At 44.4% G+C, this 22,616-nt stretch overlaps 1 protein-coding gene across 6 annotated transcripts in view; it reads left to right on the top strand.

Annotated features, from left to right (window-relative positions):
- The window catches only part of TENM4 (teneurin transmembrane protein 4), a 546,329-nt gene that overhangs the window by 3,368 nt on the left and 520,345 nt on the right, over positions 1–22,616 (top strand). The window lies entirely within an intron of this gene.

Genomic DNA, 22,616 nt, shown 5'->3' with positions numbered 1-22,616 from the left:
GATTCCTCCCTGGCACAGTGCTCTTCCTGGCTCCTGTCCTGTCCCCGATCTACTGCTCCATTCTTCCTGCTTCAGGCAGGTTCTTGGCTGCTTTACTCTGTGAGGGCCTGCGGGCTGCAGCCCGTCTGTCTGAACTAGACACACACCCTTTTGCTCTCCCCTCTCTCTCTGCTCCCCGCCCCCCCGCCACAGTACTTCCTTCTGGAACAATCAGCATTCCCCCCTCAACCCGCCAGGAAAAAGATTTAAAGGGTCATGCTCTCCGAACCCCAAGGGGGTTACACATCCCTTCCCTCAGGGGTTCTTCCCCCACCACCACCTTCCTTGGTGGCTGATATGGGCCCACTCCCTACTCTGGGTTCCAGCCCAGGGACCCTATTGCTGGCAGCTAAGGTCTGCTCCCTCAGATGCTCCCTCTACTCTTAACTTCTTAATTTTATGTTAACTCACCTGCTCCTACCCTGCTGGGCCACCTGACCAGTTAAGCCTGGCTCTCTCTCCAGGTATAGCCACACATTAATTGGCCTCGCAGTGTTCACGTTAACTCCTTGAGGGCCCATGTGGGGTACACATCCCATCACACCCTGTAGCACACACTGATGAGTAGCAGGCAGAGTCTGAACAGTGATCTCCTGGGGGGCTGGCTGGCTCCCTGAAGTCTCCCACAAGGGAAACTGAGGACATCTCCCCACATTATCTCCTGCTGGGGAGTGGAGACAACTGCCTCTCCAGTTCTTCTGAATGGGGAGACTTGCTGCCTGGCCCTCTGCGTGCATCTTCCCAATATCACCATCTCAAGAGGATGCCCCTCTCAACACCACCCAAAGGCAAGAGGTGCTGGCGAGTCCACTTTGCTAGCCAGCAAAGAGTTGGTGGGAGGAAATCTTGGTGGGTCCTTATAGTGGTCAAGACTATAGCACATAAAAACATGTAAGGATAGTGTGACAAAGTCAGTCCTGACAGAGATGTGTGGTGGAGGGCAAATATATCAACCCTAGAATGGTGAAGGCCTTATTCCCTGTGAGCTGTATGAGAGTTGCCTCATGTTAACTAGAGATGCCTGCGGCCAGTTAAAAGCTGCCTGTGACCTTTAAAAACCCCTTTTCTGATGAGACAGAGGAGGAGAAAGATGAGATACAAGCAGCAGCAGCAAGGAAAGGCTTCCCCTGGTGGAAGACTGAGCCCCCTCCCTATACAGAAAGAAACTAAGTTAACGGCTGCTTGGCAAAGGACTAGCAACTAGGATTGAGTGTAGTAGAGTATCACCCCAGGGAGGAGCAGGGAAGAAGTATTTCTGTTTGCATTGTGAGTTTGGGGCTGGTTTGTTTTGCTTAAGAGAACTTCTTGAGCCTACCCTGAGGCCCACCATGTAAATAAGGAAAAATAAAACCGGAGTGAAAAACCCTCTGGAGTCAGACTGATTTACTCCAGGCCCTCACTGCCCAAGGGAGAAATGCTGAGCCCAGCGAGGCGAAGGAGGTACCCAGCCGTGACAGTAAAACGAATAGAAGTTTACTACAGTTGTCCCTGGAGACAAAAGGAAAATGTCTTTAGGTAAATAGGGTTCCTTCTGTTGTAGGGTGATCAGATGTGCCATTTTTAAAGGGACAGTCTCGTTTTTTGAGGACTTTTTCTTATATAGGCATCTATTACCCCTCCCACCCCATCCCATTTTTTCACAATTGCTATCCGGTCACCCTATTCCATTGTGCATTTTGGCCAAAATGTTCGCACTTGGATGTCGAAGGTTAAGGAACTAAATGGAAGTAGCCTGCTTTTTCGAGGTGCTCCTATGGATGTCAGCGGAAGTTGTGGTACACCTCTGAAAATCAGGCCACTTTTATTAAGGTTCCAAAATATGGATTTAGCTGCTTAAAGTTAGGCACATATGTTTGAAAGTATTGGGCATTGCTATGAGCCTTTCCACCACATATCGTGCCACAATCTTTGGGATGGATTTCCTTCTGGAGTAATATTTACTGTCATTGGAAGCAGCCAGTATTATTCTGTTTTATAGCTACCTGTTTTAAGAGAATTTTGCTCTCATCTCATGGCAACTAGATTTATTTGGTTTCGTGGTACTTGTGTTAGATTAAGTAAATTCTTTAAGCTACATTCGCCTTTGTCTGGCTAAAAAAAAATTAGAAACTGCTACTGGCTGGCTAGGAATGTTTTACACCTTATCACTTTTGTTCTCCAGCTTTCTCACACAGACCCACCCCACGCGGTTCCCACCTTTGTTTGTCTCATCCACTTGTCATTGTCTTTTACATTGTAAGCATTTTGGGATAAGATATATTTGTACTGCACTAGCACGTTCAGGTCCTGTTCTCTTTCCGCCCATTGCAGCAATATAAACAATAATAGAAAACTGTGTCTCTTCTCAAGCACTTGTCTTGATCCAACATTTAAAGATATATTGATTTTAAATGTTCTATTTATTATAATCAGTAGTCAGCCAGTGTTAGTTAAACATTAATTAATAGCAGCAGAATGTCCTGTGTCACCTTATAGACTAACAGATGTATTGAAGTATGAGCTGTCATGGGTGAATACCCACTTCGTCGGGTGCTGACAAAGTGAGTATTCACCCATGAAAGCTCATGCTCCAACTACATCTGTTAGTCTAAGTGCCACAAGACACTCTGCTGCTTTTACAGATCCATACTAACACGGCTACCCCTCCGATACTTGACATTAATTAATAGTGCTTCTTTCTGTGAGGCTCTTGGCCGTCATTTCTCCACAATAATTTCTGCTGTTTGTCTCAAGATAGTTAGAGAAGACTGAAATAAGCTTGTCTCCTTGACTACTAAAGTCTTTTTTTTTCCTGCTGTCAAGTAGATCAGTCTCCATATTCCTTTCCATCCTCTTAGAAGAAATTGACAAAATGATCGGAATGATGTAACTGTTCATTTGATAAAACAGTATAAAAACCAGACAGAAGAAAGGAGAGAGAAAAATCCATTTGTACGTTGTCGGTCAATCACTTCCTTGCTGTTCAGGTTTCTAAGTGAATTTCAGTGCTATCTCATGGACACATCAGATTTTGTTTTTCTTTTACCACTTTGTGGCAAGCCTCTTTTAGTATAAGTTGTCATCTCTCCTATTATGACAAGGAAAGGATGTGATTCCACACCCTACAATAACTGACATGACAGTGAGGCTGGGGCAAAGATCCAGTGGTTATACTGTTTGGGAAAAAAAGAGAACGTTATCTTAGAGTGTAGGTAATAGACTGGCTGCATTAAACTGCATATGTTACTCCATGTTAATGCACTGGAAATATCCAAGTGGAACCTTCACTTCAGAGTAACATTTACTTTGCCTCCTGTTAGGCTTAATAATACACTGCAGTTCCATATCAGTTTCCCTCTGAGGATCTTGGAGTGTTTGGTGAACATTAATGAGTTAAGCCTCACAAATACTTTGGTGAAATAGGGAAACGTTACCATCCCAATTTCACAAATGGCGATACTGCGGCACAGGTGCCCAAAGTCACACGTGAGGCCTGTAACAGATCTGATACTAGAACTCCATTTTCTGTACTCCCATCCTTTGCTTTAGCCAAAAAAATCTTTCCTGGTGGGCTGTACTTTTAAGAGACCTGATAGTGGCCCACACTAGAAAGTGAAGCTGGTGGATCCAGTGCATTGCAGTGATGGCTAGTGGTCACCAGATACCACGTTGGTGAGCACCCTGTAAATAGATAGAGAGACAGCTGTTGTACCCCTTCCCCATTCCCTTTCTTGCTCTCATATTCAGAACTGTGTAGCTGCTTTCCACAGGATACCCATGTGTAATTCCTGTTAGCACTGTAGCATGCTCATAGGGCAGAGTCAAGTCTGAACTCCATTATAAGGCAGCCAAAGATAATGTTTGTTTATGTTTCCAGATGTGGACTGAGAACCGGTAGTTCTTTCTCGCTCTCTACCTCTGATTGAGTAATACAGCCCTTGGTGCCTTGTGCCACTCCCAAAGGGTCTCTGCAAGCCCTGGCTTGTAATAGGCAGTGTTTGGTGTGGATCGCTGACTTCATTATGGTCTCAGTGGGGAGCTATGTGTATGCATCCAGGAAAAGATTTGGATCCCTTTTACTTTTGCCTGTCTGTGTCAAGGCAAACGCATCCTGGTCATGATGGAGCATTTCAAAGGCTCTGTCTGTCACAGGCTAGACTTGATTTAATTTAGTGCTGTAATTAGATGTTGACTAATGGGGTGTGTGTGTGGGGGGGGAATTCTTTGGGGCAGGTGGGCATCAGTGACCAATGAGAGCCTGAAATGTTTCAGTATAAAGGAGATTGAGCTTCTTGATTTTATATTAAGGATAGTTTTTTATATGCATGTGACCCTGTTCTAGACAAGACTGCTGGGGACGTGGACTTTCTGTGTGTTTAAGGAGCATGTCTTAACTCAATATCATTTGGTAAAATACCGTAGTTGGAAATGCAAGGCAATTTCGGGGCAATAGTAGAGGTGTTCATCTTAAATGCAGAGGATTAATATTCAAACTTAATGAGGATAAGAGTAGGATCTGTTGCTAGCTGGTTTTAGATGGGCCTTCTTGGGAACAGTCTAACAAACACTTAAGCACGTGTTGAAATTTAAGCACATGAGTACTTCTGCTGATTTCATTGGGATTACTCACATGCTTAGAGTTTAGGCTGTGGTTTCATTAATCCTATGCTTATCTTACCGACCAATATTGTCCATTGTTTCCTTATACTCCCGCATCTCTTTGTCTGTATCCATCTGTTGCATCTTGTCCTGCACTTACACTGTGACCTTTCTGAGTCAGGGACTGTCTGTTCTGTGTTTGCACAGTGCCCAGCATGATAGGGTCATGGTCCATGAATGAGACTCCTAGGTAGTATGACAATACACATAAAAAATCAACTGATGATTTAAAAAAAAAAAGCTTTTGCTAGGCTGGAACCAGTCTGCTAACCGTAAATCAGCTAAGGTCAATTGCACATTGAGGTCGATGGAGCCACTCACCTGCTTAAATTCTTTGCTGGGTTGGGGCCTAGAGGGATGTTATATTTAAGGATAACAGACATAGTGAGAATTTCACTTGCGCCAGTATAAATGGAGAATAACACCACTGAGTGCAGTGGAGTTACCTTGTTTTAAAACTGGTCAATAAAAATCATGACTAGTGTGGAGAAAGTAAATAAGGAAATGTTCTTTACTCCTTCTCATAACACAGGAACTAGGAGTCACCAAATGAAATTAACAGGCAGCAGGTTTAAAACAAACAAAAGGAAGTATTTCTTCACACAACGCACAGTCAACCTGTGGAATTCTTGGCCAGAGAATGTGGTGAAGGCCAAGACTATAACAGGATTCAAAAAAGAACTAGATAAGTTCATGGAGGATAGGTCCATCAATGGCTATTAGCCAGGATGGGCAGGGATGGTGTCCCTAGCCTCTGTTTGCTAGAAGCTGGAAATGGGCAACAGGGGGTGGATCACTTGATGATTACCTGTTCTCTTCACTCCTTCTGGGGCACCTAGCATTGGCCACTGCTGGACGACAGGATATGGGGCTAGATGAACCTTTGGTCTGACCCAGTATGGCCATTCTTATGTTCTTATGGGCAGCTGTGGGAGCTGCGGACCTCCACCTGACCTGGTCAGGAATCCTGGGGGTGGGGACACAGGCAGGGGGCTGGTCTTGGGGGGGCCCCCCATCCAGCTGAGGCTTCTGGCTTGGCGGGGGCAGGGCCTCAGGGAAAAGAGGAGGGGTAGGGTTGAGGCTACTTTGGGGCCAGGGGTCCGTGGCCCCTACTTTTGGGAAGGCTCCACCACCCATGGTGTCAGAGAAGAACCATTGTTTTAATATTTTTGTCCAACTGGGAGCAGATTCAGCTACAGAAAGAACCATGCTGAACTCAAATTTAACCCAAACTTAAATAAATAAATAAAAAGTTGGATGGGTTTTAAAGAAATTAATAATAATCTCACATCTCAGCACTTCTTAGTTCCAGACAGCCAAGGAATATGAGGAGCCCAGCTAGAAGCAGGGTATGCCAATCATCACTGTGAGATCAGCCCCATTCCACACATTCTCAAGGTTTGAAGTACTGATCTGAACTGAAGTGAAGTTTGCCCACTGACCATAAAGCAATCCTCACACTGAAGCCCAAGCCCCACCACCCAGGGCGGTGGGGCTCAGGTTTTGCCATCCCCCCAGAGTGGCGGGGCTTGGGTGGTCTCAGGCTTCAGTCCTCCCTCTCCGGGTCATTCAGTATTTTTTGTTGTTAGAAGAAGGCAGGGTGCAAAGAAGTTTGAGAACCCCTGAGTTAGAACAATTCGTTTTCCAGAAGAATCGCTAGCAATGTACTGAGTGAGTGTGAGAGTGAGGACTACAGTTGCCAATGGCAGAACTCAAATTCTTTTGGAGTAAGTCTAGAGTTTTACATCTTCATTTTCAGTTGTCCACCAGTGCAAGGTGAAAATGCAAAAAGCACCACATTCTCATCGCACCAGTGAAAGGTAAAGCTAGACTTTTAGGAGATTTTTCTACTTGCTAGAAAGTTGTGTTTTTCTTTCAGTCTCACTGAGGATAGTAGAATGCTGGCAGTCTTGTAAGTAGCTTTATACTGAGGGGTGATAAATTCTTCTGATTGCCACAGCTACTTAGTACATAAGGTTCATATTGAGCACAGATTATGCACAGGCCCATGTATGGGTAATGCAGAGTTGCAGTAGCCCAAGAGGAGTTCCAGGTGGGGCTTCGCCTCACTGGGTTTCTGGGTGTACAGGCTTGCTCTTAGAGTATAGGTACAGCAGTTATACTTAGGATGAGGCTACAATGAGGGGAGGGACTCTTTGGATCTTCCCTTACATCCCAGGCCATGGGGTTAGTCAGAGACTGTCCACAGACATTTGAAAATAAAGTATCAAGACTTATTTTGCCTTTTTTTCTTTTAATGACTTGACATTTTCTAATGTCAAAAGCATATAGCAACTAAAGCAAAGCCTCAACAAATACCCATTCCCTATGCTTGACTTTAACATTTCATAGAGTGTATGGCCAGAGAGGACCGTTAGATCCTCCAGTCTGACCTTCTGTTTGTTGACTTCACTGTATATGCCGAAGACTGTGTTCCCGTGGGTTTCAGCATTGCAACGAGGAATGGGAAATCAGCTCATTTTCTCCAGTTACTTGGCAAGCGGCTCTTGTAATTGTAACCTGTTGGCAAACGCTATAACTGTATACAGATGAAATTGTGTGTTTTCACATTTAAATAATTTCCATATTCCTCCCTGTTTGAACCTCCTTGATTAACCAGTTTTCTGGTGTCATCACATTTAACCTAGAGTTGGGAACGCCCAGCATCTGGGAATAAACCAGTTGGTGGGGGTGGGGGTGTTTTCCCCTTTGACAATTATCCTGCTTATTCCCCTCATCACACAGGGGCTTTTATTGTTCCAGCAGCCGCCAGCATCTGTGATGGATTCCAGCTGGCAACTGTAGAGATGAGTCTCTTGTGCCTCTCATTCAGTGTGACCCACTGTTGTGCTGTGGCATAAGCAGAGATTAAATGTGCAACATTATCATTGTTCAGCCCCAACAGCAACTTTCTTCAGTTATAGTAGCCAGCCTCGCAGGAGTGGGAGGGGGGACAAAATGGAATCCACATCAAGGATGTGGAAGAGTTAAGAGCATCTTAGAACTCATCCACTGGCTGTTATGCATCTTGATTTAGAAAGTAAATGAATTAATAAGGCCCATACAATGAGTGTATAATTACATATATTAAGAATTTTAACATTCAGAACTGCTGTTCAGGCTACAGATGTGCACCTTCAATTTTCCATGGAGATGGAATTTATAAGGAGACTATTCTGCAGTCTGGCTGGATGTGCTGGGTTTTCCTTCACTAAACTACAGCTCAGTTATGCCCATAAGGATGACGCAATGGAATATCCCAAGAACAGAGGAGAGGTTTGTTTTCTCACCCATTTTTTCAATGCCTGCGATTGCCTCCTGGGAGAAGACAATAAAGGATTTAGGATTTAGATATTGCTTTGTGATTACTGGACTCCTTGAAATAAGCTTCATAAGTGCTTCCTGCCACATGCACAGTCTTGGGGGCTGCTGGTGAGCAATTATAAGTGGTAGAGCAAATGTTTGCTAACTTTGGGCTATCTCCCTACCATCTGATGTGGAAGGTATGTAGATCTCTCTTTGAAGTCTGTATTAGATCTCTGTGTGCATAACTGGAGACAGTCTGTAAGACACACAGTGAAGTTCTCTCTTTAAAAAAAAACAAACAACTCAGCTAAATATTGTGACCTCTGACCTAATTGGAACTATCCTTGGGTGTAGAAGGTCCACATTGACTTAGCCATAATGGGGAGCCAGGGCTTGGTGGTCAAGTACTAGCCCAGCAGAAACATGCCAGGACAGTGTGGTGGTTGAGAAAGGGAGGAGATACTCAGGACTGGCGCTAGGGGGTTTGAGCGCCCTAGGCGACGGCAATTTCGCTGCCCCGCGTGCTGGTCCCGCGGCTCCACTGGAGCTGCCGCAGTGGTGCCTGCGGGAGGGTCTGGTGCTCGTGGCTCGGTGGAGCTTCCACAGTCGTGCCTGCGGGAGGTCCACTGGAGCTGCGGAAGCAGCCGACCATCCACAGGCACCATTGCGGCAGGTCCACCGGAGCCACCTGCCGCCCTCTCCGGCAAAACGGCGCCCACCATTTATTCTGGCGCCCTAGGCGATTGCCTAGGCTGCCTAAATGTTAGCACCAGCCCTGGAGGTACTAGAAATAGCTGAGAAACAGGAGCTGTGAGAGCTACTCTGAGATACAGTCACATAAAAGAGCTAGAGTTAGGGGGAGTCTAGTGGTTGTCAGGCACTTATGATTTTTGTGATAGATTCTGGTAAGAAGATGGGAGTTTTAAGATCCTGCTCTCTCTGTGACTATGGGTCATATCCTGAAGCCCTTAGCTAGCTCTCAGGTCTTACTGCAACAAAACTCCCTACGTGGTAGAGTAGAAAACAGATTTGTGACCCTCCGAGTTCTGGTTGGGTTCCTAATTCCCCATGGCTCCGGGGGAGGAGGGAGGTGTGTGTAATCTACCCAAGCCTATTTGCTGGTATAGCTAGATTCCTGACCTAGTGCAACTCTGGTGTGAGAGCCAGCAGATTTGGGGAGAAGCTGAGCAAAGGTCCCATCCACTTGCATGGGCAGGGGACAGCTAGCCTAATGGCAGCTACTTGCAAGAGTCTGGCAATGCAGGCAGTTTTTCATTTACTTTCCTGGGTCTCTTTATCCCTCTTTACTACCCTATCACAGGCACTTAGCAGGACTCACAACTGCGCCCTAAATGGTGTCATTGGGAATCTTCCCTGAGAAAGGACAGTTCAAAGATTTGGGCCATGTTTAGACACCTTTAACATTCAGGCTGATTTTCAGAAGTGCCAAACACCCACAAATCCCAGTTCTATTAATGGCAGCTGCGGCTGCTCCACCCCTTTGAAAATCAGGACATGCAGATTTCACTGCCAAAACATGGATTTAAGAGGCAAACTCTGAGCACCAGGTCTTCAACATCTTGGCCTGGAGCCTTAGGAAGTTTTCATGCCCTGTCACTGTAACATCTAGGCACCGTGGGAATCTTAGGAGAATTGTCTCATCTGAGCTGCGGTTTCCTGAGGTAGACTGAACTTTTCTGGTTACAGACACGTCTGTCTTTTTCCATCTTCATCCCTGCCTGCCTCAGGTCCTCCCATTATTTTCCTCAGCCTCCCTCCCAGTTACTCCCTAGAAAGAGGAGACATATTTGGAGTGTCCTCTGAAGAGCCAGGTCACACATTTAAAAAACAATCTACTTTAGCTCACCAAAGGCTGGGCCACTTGTGTTGCCTTCATTTTCTTTATGTGCTTTACACGAATGTTCATAAGAAAAGATAGCGGGGCCTTCTAGACTAATAACACTTCTCCTTTCTGTGCCTTTCTGTCAGACAAGGCTACCAACAGCAAAAGGGAGATAATTGCGCTCTGCTTGTTCAAGGGGGGGGGGGGCAGGGGAGAGAGCCTGCCTTTTAGTCCCATGGCCTTCCAGATAAGTTTCCAGCATAATGCCAATATAAGAGAAATAAGACCTATGCAAAGCAGATTGACTGCTGCTAACCAGGAATCACTCTTTTGTCACTAAAACAATGGGGGCCTTCAGTTGAGGGTGCCTTTTGCTGCAGCTGCCTCCCTCGTTCTCTGTCGGCATTTGCATAGGATTGCCGCTGAATGGAGATGTAAAGATGAAGCAGAAGACTTCCACATGTGTGCACTCACTGCAGAGCAGAAAAGAGAACCAAATTAACTTCTCTCATTCCCCCTGGGTTTCTTCTCTCTATTTATTTTATTTTATTTTAAAGGGATCAAGGGTGTGTGTGTGTGTGTGTGTGTGTGTGTTTGTTTGTTTGTTTATTCTTTGCAATTTTTTTCTCCTTGTTTGTAGGTTTTGAGGGTAATTATTCACTGGGACTTTTTCAGCTGTCACATATTAACAAAAGGTAATCCAGCCTCTCGCCTCTCCCCCAGCACCTCCTTTCTCCAACAAATGTGGCCTTTGTTGTAGGGAGGTCATCACACAAGGAGCCCTCTTCAATCCCCTGAGATACAAACCCTGCTCTGTTTGGAATCAAGGCTACCGTGAGCAAATCTGGCAGTTGGCTGCTCCACCCTGTGAAACATTTCCAATGGAAATGCCAGCTTGACAAATTAGGCTCAAATCGATAATCCAAATATTTTCTTTTCTTGAGATGGGATTCCTAGACTTACTACATTCCTAGACTGGTTATCAATGTATATACTATAGATATGCTGGCATGAATCAATCTCCATCTAACAGGTGGTCTTTTGCCACTGACTTGGGTTCACGGCACAGATTGATTGATTTGGTGTGAACCTTGCAATGTATTCCAAGTCAGATATTCTTTCTCTTCATGGCCTGTGGCTTGGTGCTGTTGAAAGAGACACACAGTGGAAATGGTAGTATTCAGCCCCAACATTTTACAGACTGAAATGTACTGATCAGTTTAAAAGGAGTGCAACCCCTTCTCCACCCTCATGTAAACATTTGCTTAATGAGTCTTGCCCTGAATCCTAGATTTGTCAGTGGGAGCTGTAGTGGAGACTCCTTGATAAGAAAAAACTCTTTAGTAATTATACTTACTCATTCACATCCCTATGGTCAAGGCTGTGTCAGCATTTCACTGATAAACTCTGGTTTTGAATTAAACATGTGGTGTGGGAACCAGTGTTGTCATATCTGGCTATGGTCAGATGCAATTTTGAAGTTACATAGGTGTAGAAAGAGGAAAGATTTTTGAGGCAGTTTTGTACGGTATGGAAACTGGTTGAAGAAAATAGCCCTCTGAAACTTTGGTTGAAAACTCGAACTAAATTTTTGTAGAAATGGGGAAATGTTTGGTTAGCTTCCCCTCCCCCTGCTTCTTTGCTTCTAGGGACCAGAAGCAGAAGTACCACAGTGTTTCCTTATAGGTATTTCAGGTCAGTACAGTAAAAGCTGTGTTATCCAGTGTGTTGGGGAATAGGGGATGCCAGGAAGTCAAAAATTCCAGTTAACTAAGAGGGAAGGAATTTGGTGCGGGAGGGGGATCAGGACTGGGGTTTGGGATGCGGGAGGGGTTGCAGGGCGCAGGCTCTGGGAGGGAGCTTGGTTGTGGGAGGGGGCTCAGGGCAGGGGGTTGGGATGTGGGAGGGGATGCGGGGTGCCGGATCCGGGGAACGCTCACCTCAGGCAGCTCCCTGCAAGCACAGATGTGTCCCTGCTCTCCGCTGCCTCTGTCTACAGGCGCTGCCCCTGCAGCTCCCATTGGCTGTGGTTCCCGGCCAATGGGAACTGCGGAGCCAGGGCTTGAAGCAGGATGTGGGCAGTGCACAGACTCGCCTAGCTGAGCCTCTGCCTAGGAGCAGCAGGGACATGTCGCCACTCACGGGGAGCCGCCTGATGTGAGTGCCACCCGGATCCAGCACCCCAAAACCCTTCCCACACCCCAACCCTATGCCCTGAGCCACCTCCTGCACCCAAACACCCTCCCAGAACCCGTGTCCTGCACTCCCTCCTACACTCCAAACCCCTCATGGCCATTCCTCCGTCTAGGAGCAGCAGAGACATGTTTCTCCTTCCAGGGAGCCTGCCGGCCTCGCGCCAATCGGACTAGAAACCAGACTTTCAATGAAGATCAGAAATGCCAGTGTATAGAGCTTTCTGATTGGTAAAGTGCTGGGTAACTCAGCTTTGACTGTATAACTATTTAGTATTTTTATTACAGTAGCACCAGTTTAGATAAGGGCCCTATTATGCTCGGTGTTGTACATGCACATTGTGAAAGACACTCCCTGTCCCACAGAGTTTATAGACTAAATGGACAAGCCATACAGAGAATGGGAAAAATTATCTCTAATTTAGAGATGGGGAAAATAGGCACAAAGAGATTAAGGCCTAGATCCTCAACAGAGTAATAGGAGAGAGGTGCCTAAATGCCTTTGAGGTTCTTGGCCAAAGTGATTTGTCCACTGTCTCACAGGGATGGCAAAGCCAGGAATTAAATTCAGATCTCACAAGCCCCCTGTCTGATGCCTTAGGTGCAAGACCAACCTTGCTCTCAGCTGATTGAAGTCTGATCAGACTCAATACCATAACTATACGACAAGGACTTGTTCCCTTGGCATTTTCAAATTAGTTTTTCCAGATTGGACAAGGTTTGGATGTGCTTCCAGACTTTGGGGCGCTTGTCTGAACTGAGAACCTTGGCATCTTTTGAGGTTAACTCCATCACCATTTTTTTGTTGTTTTGGGCTAAAATTGGCTTTGTAGAGCATTTACTTTAGAAACCAAAAATATCCATCCAGATCTGTATTCTTTCATCAGACCCCAGGTGCTATACAGATTGGATGTGTATGTGGTCATATGTATCTGTCCACACATCACTACATCCAGCACTGAAAATATAACCACACCTGGGGTGGAATACGGAGTATTATTACTTTGGCCACCCACACTAAATGAAGAATAACATATCTAGTTGAAAGTTTAGATAGGGCAGAATGTACATGAATCTAATGAACTGCGTTATAAGTAAGCCCAGGGGTTAGCCTAGCATACTTATTCTTGTTAAATGTTCCCTGAGAATTTAATAACCACATGGTCAAGACCTGAGTTTTATGACTCATTCAAAATGCCTTCTGGCTTCACCATCCCCTTAAATTCATCCAAACCTTTCATTGCTGACAACTTTTAAAATCAATACTGGATGGTTTTCTAGAAGATACGCTGTAGGAATTATTCTGGGGGAAGTTCTCTGGCCCGTGTTATGTAGGAGGTCAGAGTAGATGATCACAGTTGTCCCTTCGGGCCTTGGAATCTATGAATGTATGAAATTCCTTCCTAGTCCACAAACAAATGGAAGTGTCTCAGGCTCATTGATATTTTCTGCATCACATTCCTTTCTTAGCATCCTAATCCAGATGTTTACTGCCTGTTGCCTTTAATAGTTCTGCCTAAGTTCCCTATGGTGTTACGTTGGTATGTCTCGGAATCCCAAAGCATGTTAACATAATGAATGAATTGATCTTAACAGTATCCTTGAAAGGATGGAAAGCAGAATTAGGCCCACTTTACAGAGAGGGAAACAGAGAGAAAGAAATTTGGCTCGTTTTCAGTTTGAGTGCCTAGAGCTAGGCAACAACATCGCTATTGAGAAGTCTGTGATAGTGTAACACATTGGTCAGTGTATGTTACATGTGCCCAACACGCAGAGATTGTGAGTCTGTTACCGCCCCTCTGCAGAGCTGGCTCTTTACCTGAAGCTGTCGAGACACAAATTCTCTCAGCTCCGCAGGTCCCTTGTTCAATCCCCTACAGAGTTTAGGGGATTGAACAATACAGATTGAAAATTGTGCCATGAGTAAATAAATGAGTAAGTAGCAGAGTAAGGCCTAGCGCTCAAGAGCGCCTGGCTCCTACCCCTCTCCATTGAGATTGCCGATCAGGCAATCTCAGCCCCCACAGTTCTAACAGAAATTAACAGAGGCTGTGGGAGTACAACAGTTCTCAGGTCCCTTTCAGGTGCTGCTTGGTGCTGAAGCTGAATGTGTCAGTCTGCAGGCTTGTATGCTGTGATGTTGTAGCTGTGTCAATCCTAGGATATTAGAGAGACCAGGTGTGTGAGGTTGTATCCTTTATTGGATCAATTTCTCTTGGTGAGAGAGACAAGGTTTTTGAGCTGTGTGGCTTGAAAGCTGGTGTCTCTCACCAACAGAAGTTGGTCCAATAAAAGATAGTACCTCACCCACCTTGTGTCTCTAATTTTGCAGGCTTATCAGTCGTCTGTGGTGCAAACAAATGAGTTTGGAAGGGAAATTGCAGCCAGCGGAAGCACTCTCTTACAGACAGTCAACAAAGTTTGTGCAAGTTGTTTTGCTGATGCCGAGAACAAATGGCTATTTAGGACTTAGACTGGAAAATCAAAAAACACACACACCCTCATCCCCAATAAGTGACTCATTATTAGAGGTTCTGGAACCTGAGGGGCAGGATCTTATTCCATTTCCTTTATCAGCAACATAGATATGTGGGCCCAAGCTCTGCTCATTGGAGTCATCCATCAGGATTACTTTCCACCTCTCTCTTGCTGCTCATAAAAGCTGGATTTGTAGTTTCATTAAAAATAAAACAAAATCTCTGTTCCAGTTGCCCTGCTAAGGTGCTGAATTCAGTCTGAAGACCCTGCCTATTATTAAGAGGCAACACAGAGCAGCCTCCATAGTGACTCACAATAATAATAATAAGGGAATAACTCTAGCTATGATAGGACTGGGTTTGCAACTCATAGCACCGGCATTTGTTATACCATGCATGTGCCTTACCCCACTGTTCGTCACTGAAGACTCGGTTCTCAGCACCTCTGTAGCACCAGAGATTAGCAACTCTGCTGCACATTAGCAGGTGAGAAGCTTTATCGTCTACTGGCATTAAAACTGAATATTTGAAAAATGATTGTTTTTTTCTTAAACTAGATTCTTCCCACTTGTCAGCAATTACCTGTGTGTGAGAGAGAGAGAGAGAGGGAGGATGGGGGGTCTGTCTCCACTCTCGCATATGAGGTCATACTCTTTCCTAGGGCAGCTGTCACTGTCAGGAAGAACAGACCAAGAAGTAAGGCATATGCACCCTCGGGACCATGATGCTCATTACCCTAACATGACAACACTCCCCCAGTAATGTGTTGCATGCTGTGTGTATAGCATGTTCTCTCATCCTATGATTTGTCAGCATTTTACTAATTAGCAGCACGAGGAAGATAAATACAACTCCACCCATTTTATAGATGGCTAACATGAGGCATGAAGAAGTTAAGTGACTTGCCCAAGGTTACAAAATAATGTAGTGCCATTTGTTAAGAATGTAACCCTAGAATTCGATTTCCAGTCCACAGTACTAACCATACTCTTACACTATACAACAGGTACATAGAATAGCATAGCTAGTGCCTCAGGAATGTAACCCTCTGATTAATGTGATGGAAAATCGTTTAAAATTAACGTGGAAGTTTCTTAATGAGTGTTGCATGCTGACTGATTCAAAAGCTATATGTAAACTGTGGATAACACGGGCATTAATCATAGCAAGTTACACAATTTAAGGGCATTAGAAAGATAAAGGCCCCCTCCCCCAAACACTGAAGTGATAGTCATCACTGAGATAACATTCTTAAAGAGAACCATATTGATACATACTGAAAGATATGCAGTAGTTCAAACCCCGGGAGAACTTTGCCAGCCCTTCTTGGAAGATAATTCAAATGACACTAAACAAAAGAGAGAAAAAACCAGACCCATCTGCAAACTTGGGGTGTGATCCTAACCTCGGATGCTCCCAGGAAACTCAGTGGGAAATCAAACCTGGGTTTTTAGACACTGGAAGCTGTGTGCATGTCCCAAGGTAAAGTGTGGTTGGGATACATGGGATTTTTGAATATATTGCAGAGTTTCAGTTTTATCGCCTTAATCAAATAGTGCCTGATGTTTCAAGATTTTGAGCAACTCTTGAGAATTTGTTGAGTGCTCTCAAGTCTCATCAAAGTCATTGGGAGCTAAAGGAATTCAGCAGATCCCAGGAGGGGCTCAGTATTTTACACCATTGAGCTCATATATCTGTTGTTTGATTTAAGGTTCATTAGTATCATTGTATCAGATTCATAGGCTCCCCATGTCACATTTTCTTGAGTTACATATCTTCTAAATAAATAATTAAGTCAAATGAAATTCGGGAGCTAGGTTTACAGCTTTGTTCTGCTTTGCCATGCAGGAGACACAGGGATGAGTTACGATCCTGCTCCTTCCTCAGTGGCCTGATGCTGTAAATTTCTACCCTGTCTCACCTATTTAAGTCATTGGGTGTTGAGAGCATTCAGTGTTTTGCATTATCAGGCTCCATAAGAGCAAGGACTCGGAATTTAGTGGAGGCAGCATGCTCATCCCTTGGTGATCAATAGTTGCCACTTATCCACCACGTCTTCCTCCAAGTTTTCACAGAGCTTTACAGAGAAACTCTTTTAAACCACACGTCAACTTTGTTTCACAGATAGAGAACTAAGTGGTTTGCCTAAAATAGTCCATTGAGTCAGTGGGGAGGGATAGCTCAGTGGTTTGAGCATTGGCCTACTAAACCCAGGCTTGTGAATTTAATGCTTGAGGGGGCCACTTAGGGATCTGGGGCAAAAATCAATACTTGGTCCTGCTAGTGAAGGCAGGGGGGTGGACTCAATGACCTTTCGAGGTCCTTTTCACTTCTAGGAGATAGGTATATTTCCAGTTATTACATTTAGTGACACACCTGGAAATAGAACCACGAAATTCTAACTTCTAGTAACTAGATCCCATCCCTTTCTGATGACCATCTTACTGCAGCCAGTCCAGGGAAAGAATGAACAGACTCAGATGTTCAAACCTGTATGCAAGCACATTTGTACTAGCCTGATTTGTGCACTATCTTGGTCCTAGTATGCATTTCCAAGGTGGAATTTGTATGCAGAAACAAGGCTGCTTATTGCACATGTAGAGAAAGGACAGTTGCAGAAGTGAGTTTGAAAATCTGGACTGTATTATCCCATCTGGTATTGTCTAATACACGACATTAAATTTAAGTTTTCACTTTGTTAAAAATGATTATATACAAAGAAGAGTTTGGGTAAAATCTCTTTAAAATGCATGCACTGAGAAAACCCTATTGGCACTTAAACAGATAAGACCATTTTTACTGGCATATATTTTGCTTGGCGCTAGTTCAGCCTGTACTAATAGCTTAATAATTTTGGCAGCCACATCAGTGAAAAATGTTACTGAACCAGACCCAATTATGTGTACAAAATGTAAACAGTTGTTGTCTCATGGGAATAGCTACTGTATAGCCAGGCTGTAAATTGTTATGGTAGAGTGCTCCAGATTTGTTTGTGACAAATGATCATGTGATGAGGTTGTTTCTGGGCATTGCTGCTGATGTGATGGCGTTGTCAATGGAGTGTGATACCACCATGCTTTTTGTTAGAGCTCTTAGGCCAGCTTTACAAAGTGTGGCAGCTCTGACCTAAGCTTGCGTGGGTTTTCTGCATTTGGTAGAAAACGCCACCACTTCTCTCTAGACCCAAGTCATATGAACCTGATTCCAGAGCAGTATATCTCCTTTTCCTCATTAGCCACAAATAGAAAGGTTGCTTGGACTATTTCTTAACCTGAAAAAATGATATGGAACTGGCTGTACTTGCAATTTTGCAGCAAAGCTTTTAAAGCACAACAAAGCCTTTTCTTGCCTTCATTATGTTGACCATTTTGCAAATCTCATGTGTGATCTTTTGTATATGATGCCGGGGCACCCATTCAGCCTCCCTAACTGAAAGCAGGTCTGAAATTGGTTAAAAAGCCTTCGGAAGAAGCTTGAGCTAAGCCGGGTCTGCAATTAAGGGACTTCAGTGGTGAAAAGGGGGAGGGGAAAAGCATTGGAAACTGGTGGAACACAAAGATTTGGAGTTTTCTTTCAGTGCTTCTCAGAGCTCTGAAATGAGAAGACCCAGCCAGCCAGCACCTGGTAATACCATTGAGTATGCCTTCCTGCAGTTTAAATTAGAGTAACACTGAAACACAGCAGGCTCCTGCTAAAAGGGGGTTGGGAGGGGAAGGGGAGAGTCTTTTTAAAAAGCCTTTTCTGATGCATTCAGGTAGAAGAGTGTAAAGTAAATAATGAAGTCTGAAGCCGAAGGGCAGCACACAAGAGCATGACTTTGCATTCCATTCAAGTCTGCTGCCAAGTCGCTGAAGGAGAGCTTAGAAAATGAACTGTTAAGCGAGGCACAGCTCTGTGCTCTAGCTGAGCTTGCAATGCAAACCAGAGTTCCTTGGGGAAAACGAGTGAGAGTGCAAGCCACTTGGAACCTAGGCCACTACTAATCATTGTCCTTATCAGACTTTTCCAGGGAGCCAGTAAACATGCATACTTCAGGAAATGGCACGTTATATAAATGTGGGTGACTAAAAGCATTGCATGGAAAAGGCAGCAGACTATTATTTATCATCGCAGTTGCAGAGGTACCATTCCCTTGTTGTGCTAGACTGGGTGCAGGGAGGGTGCTTCACCAAACCAGTGTGAAGCTTCGTATGAGGTAAGCCTGATTTTTAAACCATATTGTTTTGTTTTATTCCTACTGCCACCTAGTTTCCCTGTGAAAAGGTCATCTGCTCGAAGCTCACTTCACCCCCTAGCTCAGCAGAGCACACTGCAATGTCAGTTTTCCCAGGCTTCCCCCAATGTGGATGGGATGAAGGGGTATTTTATTTGTGGTAGATTGGGAGATGTGTACTGGATATTGAATGTTTGTCTCTGCTTAATGATAAAGATGGTAAGGCACGTTGAAGTCACGATAAAATGAAGAATTAAAATAGACATTGAGATATGGAATCTGGCTACTTTTCTATGCCACATGTTCAATATTTTTGATCAAAAATGGGGAGAGAAAAATAATCAAAAGCTGTAGATTTCTGAGTCGTGGATTTACATGTGATTCTAGCTCTTAGAGTATTTCCACTGTGGCATATTAAACCCAGGATGATCATAGTAGGATCAGATTAGTGGGGGGGGACACTGAAACAGAAATCAATGGTCCAGAAGAAGTAATTTTTTCTGTGTGCAGTTGAACTTGGTAACAGATCTGCCTCCCCTTCAATGAAGTACTGTACCCCAGCTTCCAATAGTCCCTGCCCAAATGACTGCCCCTGAATCAGACTAATAAAACAAACCCAATTTAAAAAGCAATATAAACTATGTAACCTTAAACTGGTCTTTATTTTTGGTCATGTCCTCCTGTTTCCTAGCATCGAGGATGGGACATTTATTTAGCTGAAGCACTGAAGATGCAGAAAATATAAATGAGTAGGTCAGAATTCCTAATTCTGCTTCCTTCAGCTCACCAGCTTGGAACTGATGGGATCTGATTAGCCATCTTCAGTGCTCAGCCAGAGCTTGGAACCAGGGAGGGACAGGGAAATGGAGCAGTTAGTGAAGCTAGACTACAGCTTTTATGAGCCTTCATCCAAAGACTGCACAGTATTGCCTTGACTATTGCAGGGACGATATGCAGATTTGGCATTCAAGACGGGAATTTGGGGAGTGGGCTGAGCAGGATCTCAACAGGATTTTAGATGAGCCAAGAGAGTCCGTTGCCTCTTGTGGTGTGACCAGAACTGAAATTTACATCTTGGTGGTTTATTTATGATATTTTATATTTTTAAAGAGGAGGAATTTCTTCAGGTTACATAGTGACTTCTGGGATAGCCCTAGGGCCGGCGCTTCCATTAGGCGACCCTAGGCGGTCGCCTAGGGCACCAGGATTCAGGGGGCGGCATTTTGTGCGCTCCCATTGGGTGCGTGGGAGCTTCTGGTTCCGCTTCCGTTGCACCACTGAAGACGGACCCTCCGCCGACGTGCACTGCGGAAAACAGTGGCAGGCAATTGAGCAGCTCAATGACTGCCACTGTTGCCTGCGGCATTTCGGCGGAGGGTCCTCCTTTGGCGGCGCGACAGGAGTGGAACGGGAAGCTCCCGCGCACCCCGTGGGGAGTGCACAAAATGCCGCCCCCCAAATTCTACTTAGGGCGCCAGAAAGCCTGGCACCACTCCTGGATAGCCCCTTTGTCATTGTCAGTTTTCAGCACAGGTCTGGAAAGATGGTCAGTGCTTTAATTGCAGCTGCAGAGGTGCAAAATCATATGATTTCAGTTTGCTTGTCATTGAAAATTGCTGGAAAATTACACAAGAGGACAGAGAATTCAAGAATGCATGTAGAGAGAATTCTTACTGACTTCAGTGGGAATTGCATCTGCTACACCTGTGCCAAATTAGGGGGTAGGGCATTGTGAGAGGGGTGGGACTCTACTATAGGGCATGTCAGTTGCCACTTTGGTTGTCAGATATTTTTAGATTTTATTTGGATAACTATCAGAATTTTCAAAAGCTTGAGTAAACCAGATTTTGTCAGGCCTGTGTCTGTCTCCCCTACCCTATCCCATTGCTTTGTAGGAGTTGGTTTCACACAAATAGTGTCTGATTAAAAAAAAAACCCAAATTGAATTACTTCTCATCGGTAGAACAATTGGTCCACTTCCTGATCGGATTTAGTCTCCTTATCTTCACCTTCAAAGCTCTGCCAAGCTAAGTCCCTGCAGGCTTCTCTGTCCTTCAAATTCCTCCTTAAAACCCACTCCCTCTGCTTTGCCTCCCCTGCTGTCTGATGCTATTTGCTCCAGTTGCCTAACTGAAATTGTCTGTACTGAGTTTGTCAAAATGTAAAGCATACCTTCCAGGGGTCAGGGACCTTTTCTTTATCTGTCCATAAAAAGTGAAATGAGGGTAGTATGTAATAGATGAAAGCAAACAAACAAAAAGCAAGAAAATTCTAGGTATTTTTAAATTGGAAGATTTGCCCTATCATATTGTACATTCCAGGTAGCCCCCCATCTTGGAGCTTAAGTCTCAAGAGAGCCCACCTTAACTGATCACTCTCGTTAGACTGTGTATGGCAACACCCGTTTTTTCATGTTCTCTGTGTAAATATATGTCTTCCTACTGTATTTTCCACTACATGCATCCGATAAAGTGGGTTTTAACCCATGAAAACTTACGCTCAAATAAATTTGTTAGTCTCTAAGGTGCCACAAGCACTTCACATAAATTAGAGTTACCAATATATTTAAATTAGATGCATACCATTGAGTTTGTCTTCCATTTTTTGAAGTGCCAGGTTCTACTCACTGGGTTGTACTGGTTCGTTATCTTAGTATTAAAAAAAAAAAGAATGCAGGTGTGGGTGAAATGGTCTAGTAGATTATGCAGAGTGTTGGCGGTCAGGAGGAAGCGAGTTCTGTCACTGACTCCCTGTGTGACCTAGGATAAGTCACCTACTTTCTCTGCACCCCTCTTTCCCCATTTGTGACACTGGGATAATGACACAGAGTCTGTATCCAACCTTCCTGGTTAGGATTAAAAATGCTATGTAAAAGAATATTTTTAGACCTAATCCTGACACCTTCCCTCAGTTTTTGTCCATTTACTCAAGCAAACTCCCAATGACTTTAGTAGAGGTCTGAGTGGAAACTGAGGGATCTGGCCTTGGGATCTGGCCCCGTATTTTGATGATTATTGCTGATTATTAGAAAACAATATCCTAGTTTCATCAAATCCACATCCCCCTTAGCTGACAAGTTGTACTGCTGCCCCAGATCTCTCTTGCTGTGGTAAATTCTAACATTTATAACCAGCTGGATGAGCCTATTCAATGAGAGGCTGTAACGAGCTCTCACAGGAATTCACTGAGGCAGGAGAAGAGACTAATTTCTCCACACTGAGGTGATAACACTGAGTAAATGCCATTAGGTTGGCCACATCCTGTTGTAAATAACATAACACCCAGCTTAAGGATTTATATGTAGTCAAAGGGAATCACGACCCTAGAGCCCTATCCTGCCCCACTGGTATTCAGTGAGAGTTTTGTTATTGTCTTCATTGAGAGCCCACCTGGAGCCACAATAACTAGTATACTGTATTTATTATGGCGCTTTTAATTTCAAGGGACACCCAAGTATGAGATACAGAAACCACATCACTGCTGAAATGCAACTCCCCAAAAATAGTTGCTGTTCAGGGCACATGGGACCATAATTTGTAAGTCCACAGTTGAAACAACCACAGTCAGTAAGCTGCATGCAACTGAGCTCATTCACCTCAGAAGGGTGAAGGACAATTTAAAAGTCAACATTTGCCACTTGTGCTGTAGGACGAGAGACCCCATTATCCCTCTTACCTGAGCACATTGTGCCCTCATATCCTTTTTTTGTTTTTAGGCCAGATTTCCCATTGGAGCCAGTGGAAAGTTCTGCTTAGAAATAAATAGCACAATTATTATCATTGTTTGTATTTCAGTAGTGCCTACGGGCCCTGTCATGCTGTAAAAACCCAGAATAAGATGACAGTCCCAGTTCTGAAGAACCTACCAACTATATAGAGAAGGGATGGGACGGGGAAGAGAAGCACAGA

This window comes from Gopherus evgoodei, chromosome 1 (genome assembly GCF_007399415.2).
Source record: "Gopherus evgoodei ecotype Sinaloan lineage chromosome 1, rGopEvg1_v1.p, whole genome shotgun sequence".
NCBI lineage: Eukaryota > Metazoa > Chordata > Testudines > Testudinidae > Gopherus > Gopherus evgoodei.
Note: the sequence above shows the minus strand (reverse complement) of the source record. Positions and strands in the feature narration are given on the sequence as shown.